This window comes from Ylistrum balloti, unplaced genomic scaffold (genome assembly GCF_031769215.1).
Source record: "Ylistrum balloti isolate Yb309-2 unplaced genomic scaffold, AGI_CSIRO_Ybal_v1 Utg371340, whole genome shotgun sequence".
In the NCBI taxonomy this organism is placed as follows: Eukaryota; Metazoa; Mollusca; class Bivalvia; order Pectinida; family Pectinidae; genus Ylistrum; species Ylistrum balloti.
Window position 1 is genome coordinate 72,274 of NW_026782712.1, and position 9,406 is coordinate 81,679.

Genomic DNA, 9,406 nt, shown 5'->3' on the forward strand with positions numbered 1-9,406 from the left:
TCATCATCATCTGAATGGGCACCTAAAAGGCCAATATCCTGTTCTACTGCTTTGCAAGGTGCCCGTAATGGCAATAAAGAGATGCACTGAATCATTTTCTGGTGGCTGGTGATGCTGTTGAAGACTTCAGAATTCTCTAACCTGTAAAATAAAGAAGCCAAAAGCAGTATCAAAGAAATATTTACAATATCTACATTTAGCAGCGACAAATTTCCTGAAAAATATAGGAACATTTTTCAAAAAACAGAAAAATAAAGGAAATATAGGTGGTCTTTCAAAACAGATTTTTTTAACCAAAATGTAGGAATATAAGAATAGGTTGATAGCCTGTGATACTGAAATACCTAACACAAACAGACTACATAGACCACATTTAAAACAAACATCACAAGGGAGTTAACTCCTATGGAAATACACAATGAATGAAAACAACAAACACACAACATCTACAAACTACACTACTAGTAAGTCCTATGTCTGTTCAGTACACATAATTGGGAACCTGAAGGTGCAACGGTCATGGACTGCTGAACAGTCAGATTCTGGCATTGCACGCTGGCTTGTACCATATGGTACCTGGATAGGTAAGGCAATGGGGATAGACAGCTGTCGATAATTCTTTATACAGAGCAGTTTAGTCAACACTGGATGAAGGATAGTAAGACTAAATACATCGCAATAAATACATACACAACCTAACAACAAAACACACTCGCCAAATACAGAAGAAAACTACACAAAACAACACAATAAACATCAGATAGGATCCAAATCACTCACAGGGAGGCTGTACCAGGGTGGAATACTACTGGCCCTCCCACTCATTGGTACATACCGACATTTCTTGAGGTGTGTGGTGGCCTACTCTGTGCCCCCACCCAACTCATACACAAGACAAATAAGACAGCAAAGACATTCAAACTTACAGACACAGACATAGATCCAATACACAATGCATAAAAACTCCTGTGATACATATCAAGTTGGAGTGTTCAAGACTCTCCCCCACCCCCATCCATATCACTGCAACCCTAAACATACAAAGAGGAAAGAACTAAAATGTTATCAACTACTACCGCCATAAACCCCACACAATCTAATGAATGGAATAAAATATGACAGGAAATCATTCTAGGTCTACCCCAGTAATCCCCAAAACATATGGTTGCATATTTTCGAGTATAATTAGGTCACATTTTAAGGTATGGGTGCCCTAAAAAGGGCTGTTTTATAATATTTTCGAAGCCCCTCTTCAAATGGACACAGTCCCTCGGAAATTTGAGCCACTACAATAGCACTAGATTGCTAACAAGGTCCTGCTGTAAACAATCGGTTAATCATGGTCTGATTATGTAAAAACTTCTGTATCCTAAGTCCTGGCACCTTGGACACATCCCCTCATAAACCTCGGCGACTGCATCCCGGAAAGACATCACCAAATCCTTAATGTTGTCCACTATCTCAGTGGGCTGGCGTCCTGGGACGATGTCATTAGTAACAAGATGTATTACCACCACATCTGCTCTCATAGATAAGGCCTCATCACCGCAAGATGTGGTGAGCATCTCAAAGGTTAAGTCACTATATCCTCTAACAATAACGGTCCACCCATGGTGGAATCCATGTCTCTGCATGTAGAAACCTAGCTGTTTAACGCAAGAACCTCCAAAAAAGAGTAGTCTTCATGGTAAGATCAACCTGATTAATCAAACCAAAACAAACATATACTTATACTACTTTAAAAATAAACAACTACATAGCCATATCAAATCTGAAATCCACATATCCCCAATCAGTAAAATGCACTACAAACAAAAACCCATCATCAAACCACTACACCGCCAAATAACCCTCACAAACAAAACAATATCCTAATAACAACAGCAACAACCATGCACCAGAAACCACGACTCTGAAACAACAATAAGAATCCACAAAGTGCACAACAACAATACCGTCCTTAAAGCTGTCAAATAACATAACTTGGGAATCAAAAATAAAAGTAAACAACATCAAAGACAAATAAACTCATTCTAAACACATACTACTAAATATCAGGATACCGAATATCTTTTAAACTTCTCTTCATGAAAGAAAAAAAAACATAGTACGAACATGATACATCCAGCAGACAGGACTTTAAACAGTGGCCTGTGTGAGGATTGTCCAACCTCAAACGAAAAAGATCCTCCTGCGGTTATCGATAACAAGAGTGGGCACTTGACTCCACCCAGGAGCCCATATAAGCCCAATGTATACATAACAACATTTGGCCAAAGTGTCATTGTTTTTAAACTATATAAAAATATAAGTTCTAAATTCCCCTGATCTAATAAGTTAGTTATCATAGAAAGACAGGCTAGTGATTGGGCACGACATTGAAAACAAGGACCCCTTCCACCACCTAGAGTCCAGTCACAGCTCATCAAGATCCCTCATTTGCCACAGGAGTCGTCTTCAAATTACAGACCAGTCAATACCCCCCCCCCCCCCCCCCCCCCCCCCACAAAAAAAAAAAAAAAAAAAGAACGTTGCTAGAGAATCGACTCCAGTCAACTGGACAATATCCGGAGACGAAAAACGAACACAATCATCGCCATCACATGCCCGATACACATGTCGGTCATTTCAGGTGAGCGAATTTGAGGTCGTACATGTGGATATTTTACTGAAAAATACTGGTGTGTCATCCGTCAGATTTCAATAAACCTTATAGTGTGAACACATTTTAATTAATTTATGTATTTGTTTGGTAGCTGTTTGTCGACATAGCATATCTAACGAGAAACGATTTTTCAGGGGTCCAAGAATATTGCAAACACGTGACCCCTAAGCCGGACCGACCCAACATATCAAAACTACGTGTGGAGATCGGTAATAAAATGCTGATAACTGCTCTAGTAAATACCCTAAATTAACCACAAAGTTAGCACATAACAGAAAACGAATTCTTGATAAACATTTCTGAACTGATATTAAGCTGAAATTTTGGTAAAATAAATGTCAACAGTTTCACCGTTTGTTTGTTTGGTTTTTTTTTGTTGTCGATAAATGGCTCCACTTCTTTCAGGAAGTCAGAACAGGGGAGATGACTGTAAAATACAAGGGAAATAACCCAACTTCATTGTCTACTTCTTGATAAAGTAGATTCATGGTCTGAAAAAAAATCTATTGATCTCGGCCAATTAAAGTAATGTAGCGTTCCCAAATGAGAACAAGGTAAAAAGAAAATCACCAAGCAAGCTTATGAGTATCAAACAAGTCCAACTTGGTGTTTTCTTGAAGGTTCTTTTTATATCACACAAAAGAAAAGAAAATATTTTCAGTGAGATCATTATGACGACCGCAAAACTTCACCATAATCTTCATCAGTCTACATACCATGAAACCATATGTTGTGAGTTCACCTGGAAATAATGCCATGAATATCTCCTTTGATTTAGATTATCATTTAACGAAATACGCTCCAGTACAGTTCACATACATTATATCTGTCTTGCCATTCACCGCGGCGTTCTTTTGAAAGAAAGTTGATAACGAGAAAACCAAAGTGTTTTTATTAGTATGGAACGGGGAATGAAATACGTAGTGTACAGCATGGAAATATCGAAAGATCCTATGGAAGGAATGCTATCTGAATGCTACTTGATCAAGAGCTCCTTGGAGTTCTTAATAAACACACACATACATTTATTATTCAATCAATTAATTGAATATAAAGTATGATATAATATGCGTATGTATATGTCAGCCTGGTATGATAGTACTAATGATGGCAGTAAGAAGCCATCCTAGAAGTATAGTTAAACAATCAAGCAAGCCAACAATACAACGTCGTTGATATTTGTGCTTTTTAAGTTTAAGAATCCAGCTTAAACAAAGAGAGCCGTATTCTTAGCATTCATTAATTGAGAGTTTTAAGAAATCAATGCAAGACCGTCAATAGACAAGGATCGAGTTTTTGGGTGCCTTAATGAATGCAAAATTCCACGAAAATCGTGAACTTTGAATTTGAAATACCACTCACGGCATACACAGAGATATTATCTATAGTTTTTTTTTTTTTTTCTTATTTTTTTTCCTACATGACGAAATCATTTTCTGGGCAGTCTGCTACAGTGGTGGATACATATTATTGTACCGTGTTTCGCTAAATGAGTTTATGTCCCTATCTCCCGGTCGAATTCGGAACATTTTACCATTGTTTAAGAGAAAATTGCCGATTAGCTAATGGCTATATCTGGACTGTTTACAAAGCTACTGTTACCGTGTTTAACACGTCCTCAGCGACATGATCTCGTGTGTGCTTGTTAACGCTTTGCTAGAATACTTAGCCAGATTTTACATTGATATTACGACTGAAATATGCTAAGAAATCTTCCAATTAAACGGAACACATGCCACTTGATGAGACATTATGTACATTTTGATATTTTCACGGATCATAGCCCCATTTTTGTGAACGTCTTGTCCACTTCACTGTTTACTCTTTGATATTTCCGAAAGTGCACATTTCAAGCACACTGTATATCCCGGGAGTAGTGTAAGGTTAATTCTGTCCCGTACTCTACTCTATATCCCGGGAGTAGTGTAAGGTGAATTCTGTCCCGTACTCTACTGTATATCCCGGGAGTAGTGTAAGGTGAATTCTGTCCCGTACTCTACTGTATATCCCGGGAGTAGTGTAAGGTGAATTCTGTCCCGTACTCTACTGTATATCTCGGGAGTAGTGTAAGGTGAATTCTGTCCCGTACTCTACTGTATATCTCGGGAGTAGTGTAAGGTGAATTCTGTCCCGTACTCTACTGTATATGCCGGGAGTAGTGTAAGGTGAATTCTGTCCCGTACTCTACTGTATATCTCGGGAGTAGTGTAAGGTGAATTCTGTCCCGTACTCTACTGTATATCCCGGGAGTAGTGTAAGGTGAATTCTGTCCCGTACTCTACTGTATATCGCGGGAGTAATGTAATTCTGACTGTCGGGAGTAGTGTAAGGTGAATTCTGTCCCGTACTCTACTGTATATCCCGGAGTAGTGTAAGGTGAATTCTGTCCCGTACTCTACTGTATATCCCGGGAGTAGTGTAAGGTGAATTCTGTCCCGTACTCTACTGTATATCCCGGGAATAATGTTAGGTGAATTCTGTCCCGTACTCTACTTTATATCCCGGGAGTAGTGTAAGGTGAATTCTGTCCCGTACTCTACTGTATATCCCGGGAGTAGTGTAAGGTGAATTCTGTCCCGTACTCTACTGTATATCCTGGTAGTAGTGTAAAGTGAATTCTGTCCCGCACTCTACTTGATATCTCGGGAGTAGTGTAAGGTGAATTCTGTCCCGTACTCTACTTTATATCCCGGGAATTCTGTCCCGTACTCTTTATATCCCGGGAATAGTGTAAGGTGAATTCTGTCCCATACTCTTATGTATATCTCGGGACCAGTGTAAGGTGAATTCTGTCCCGTACTCTACTGTATATCCCGGGAGTAGTGTAAGTTGAATTCTGTCCCGTACTCTATTGTATATCCCGGGAGAAGTGTAAGGTCAATTCTGTCCCGTACTCTACTGTATATCTCGGGAGTAGTGTAAGATGAATTCTGTCCCGTACTCTACTGTATATACCGGGAGTAGTGTAAGACGAATTCTGCCCCGTATTCTACTGTATATCCCGGGAGTAGTGTAAGGTGAATTCTGTCCCGTACTCTACTCTATATCCCGGGAGCAGTGTAAGGTGAATTCTGTCCCGTACTCTACTGTATATCCCGGGAGTAGTGTAAGGTGAATTCTGTCCCGTACTCTACTGTATATCCCGGGAGATGTGTAAGGTTAATTCTGTCCCGTACTCTACTGTATATCCCGGGAGTAGTATAAGGTAAATTCTGTCCCGTACACTACTCTATATCCCGGGAGTAGTGTAAGGTGAATTCTGTCCCGTACTCCACTGTATATCCCGGGAGTAGTGTAAGGTCAATTCTGTCCCGTACTCTACTCTATATCCCGGGAGTAGTGTAAGGTGAATTCTGTCCCGTACTCTACTGTATATCTCGGGAGTAGTGTAATGTGAATTCTGTCCCGTACTCTACTGTATATCCCGGGAGTAGTGTAAGGTGAATTCTGTCCCGTACTCTACTGTATATCCCGGGAGTAGTGTAAGGTGAATTCTGTCCCGTACTCTACTGTATATCCCGGGAGTAGTGTAAGGTGAATTCTGTCCCGTACTCTACTGTATATCCCGGGAGTAGTGTAAGGTGAATTCTGTCCCGTACTCTACTCTATATCCCGGGAGTAGTGTAAGGTGAATTCTGTCCCGTACTCCACTGTATATCTCGGGAGTAGTGTAAAGTGAATTCTGTCCCGTACTCTACTGTATATACCGGGAGTAGGGTAAGACGAATTCTGTCCCGTACTCTACTGTATATCCCGGGAGAAGTGTAAGGTGAATTCTGTCCCGTACTCTACTGTATATCCCGGGAGTAGTGTAAGTTGAAATCTGCCCCGTATTCTACTGTATATCCCGGGAGTAGTGTAGGAGAATTCTGTACCGTACTCTACTGTATATGCCGGGAGTAGTGTAAGGTGAATTCTGTTCCGTACTCTTATGTATATCTCGGGAGCAATGTAAGGTGAATTCTGTCCCGTACTCTACTGTATATCTCGGGAGTAGTGTAATGTGAATTCTGTCCCGTACTCTACTGTATATGCCTGTATATACAGGGAGTAGTATAAGGAGAATTCTGTCCCGTACTCTACTGTATATCCCGGGAGTAGTGTAACGTGAATTCTGTCCCGTACTCTACTGTATATCCCGGGAGTAGTGTAAGGTGAATTCTGTCCCGTACTCTACTGTATATCCCGGGAGTAATGTAAGGTGTAAGGTGAATTCTGTCCCGTACTCTACTGTATATCCCGGGAGTAGGTGTAAGGTGAATTCTGTCCCGTACTCTACTGTATATCCCGGGAGTAGTGTAAGGTGAATTCTGTCCCGTACTCTACTGTATATCCCGGGAGTAGTGTAAGGTGAATTCTGTCCCGTACTCTACTGTATATCCCGGGAATAATGTTAGGTGAATTCTGTCCCGTACTCTACTTTATATCCCGGGAGTAGTGTAAGGTGAATTCTGTCCCGTACTCTACTCTATATCCCGGGAGTAGTGTAAGGTGAATTCTGTCCCGTACTCTACTGTATATCCCGGGAGTAGTGTAAGATGAATTCTGTCCCGTACTCTACTGTATATCCCGGGAGTAGTGTAAGGTGAATTCTGTCCCGTACTCTACTGTATATCCCGGGAGTAGTGTAAGTTGAATTCTGTCCCGTACTCTACTGTATATCCCGGGAGTAGTGTAAGGTCAATTCTGTCCCGTACTCTACTCTATATCCCGGGAGTAGTGTAAGGTGAATTCTGTCCCGTACTCTACTGTATATCCCGGGAGTAGTGTAAGGTGAATTCTGTCCCGTACTCTACTGTATATCCCGGGAGTAGTGTAAGGTGAATTCTGTCCCGTACTCTACTGTATATCCCGGGAATAATGTTAGGTGAATTCTGTCCCGTACTCTACTTTATATCCTGGGAGTAGTGTAAGGTGAATTCTGTCCCGTACTCTACTTTATATCCCGGGAGTAATGTGAGGTGAATTCTGTCCCGTACTCTACTGTATATCCCGGGAGTAGTGTAAGGTGAATTCTGTCCCGTACTCTACTCTATATCCCGGGAGTAGTGTAAGGTGAATTCTGTCCCGTACTCTACTGTATATCCGGGAGTAGTGTAAGTGTGTCTCTACTGTATATCCCGGTAGTAGTGTAAAGTGAATTCTGTCCCGCACTCTACTTGATATCTCGGGAGTAGTGTAAGGTGAATTCTGTCCCGTACTCTACTTTATATCCCGGGAATAGTGTAAGGTGAATTATGTCCCGTACTCTACTGTATATCCCGGGAGTAGTGTAAGGTGAATTCTGTCCCGTACTCTACTGTATATCTCGGGAGTAGTGTAAGGTGAATTCTGTCCCGTACTCTACTGTATATCCCGGGAGTAGTGTAAGGTGAATTCTGTCCCGTACTCTACTGTATATCCCGGGAGCAGTGTAAGGTGAATTCTGTCCCGTACTCTACTTTATATCCCGGGAGTAGTGTAAGGTGAATTCTGTCCCGTACTCTACTGTATATCCCGGGAGTAGTGTAAGGTGAATTCTGTCCCGTACTCTACTTTATATCCCGGGAGTAGTGTAAGGTGAATTCTGTCCCGTACTCTACTGTATATCCCGGGAGTAGTGTAAGGTGAATTCTGTCCCGTACTCTACGTACTCTACTGTATATCTCGGGAGTAGTGTATATCTCGGGAAGGTGAATTCTGTCCCGTACTCTACTGTATATCCCAGGAGTAGTGCACGGTGAATTCTGTCCTGTACTCCACTTATATATCCCGGGAGTAGTGTAAGGTGATTTCAGTCTCGTTCTCTACTGTATATCTCGGGAGCAGGGTAAGACGAATTCTGTCCCGTACTCTACTGTATATCTCGCGAGTAATGTAAGGTGAATTCTGTCCTGTACTCTACTGTATATATTGGGAGTAGTGTAAGGTGAATTCTGTCCCGTACTCTACTGTATATCCCGGTAGTAGTGTCAAGTGAATTCTGTCCCGAACTCTACTGTATATCCCGGGAGTAGTGTAAGGTGAATTCTGTCCCGTACTCTACTCTATATCCCGGGAGTAGTGTAAGGTGAATTCTGTCCCGAACTCCACTGTATATCCCGGGAGTAGTGTAAAGTGAATTCTGTCCCGTACTCTACTGTATATACCGGGAGTAGGATAAGACGAATTCTGTCCCGTACTCTACTGTATATCTCGGGAGTAGTGTAAGGTGAATTCTGTCCCGTACTCTACTGTATATGCCGGGAGTAGTGTAAGGTGAATTCTGTCCCGTACTCTACTGTATATCCCGGGAGTAGTGTAAGGTGAATTCTGTCCCGTACTCTACTGTATATCCCGGGAGTAGTGTAAGTTGAATTCTGTCCCGTACTCTACTGTATATCCCGGGAGTAGTGTAAGGTGAATTCTGTCCCGTACTCTACTCTATATCCCGGGAGTAGTGTAAGGTGAATTCTGTCCCGTACTCCACTGTATATCTCGGGAGAAGTGTAAAGTGAATTCTGTCCCGTACTCTACTGTATATCCCGGAGTAGTGTAAGGTGAATTCTGTCCCGTACTCTACTGTATATCCCGGGAGTAGTGTAAGGTGAATTCTGTCCCGTACTCTACTGTATATCCCGGGAGTAGTGTATATACTGTATATCCCGGGAGTAGTGTAAGGTGAATTCTGTCCCGTACTCTACTGTATATCTCGGGAGTAGTGTAAGGTGAATTCTGTCCCGTACTCTACTGTATATCCCGGGAGTAGTGTAAGGTGAATTC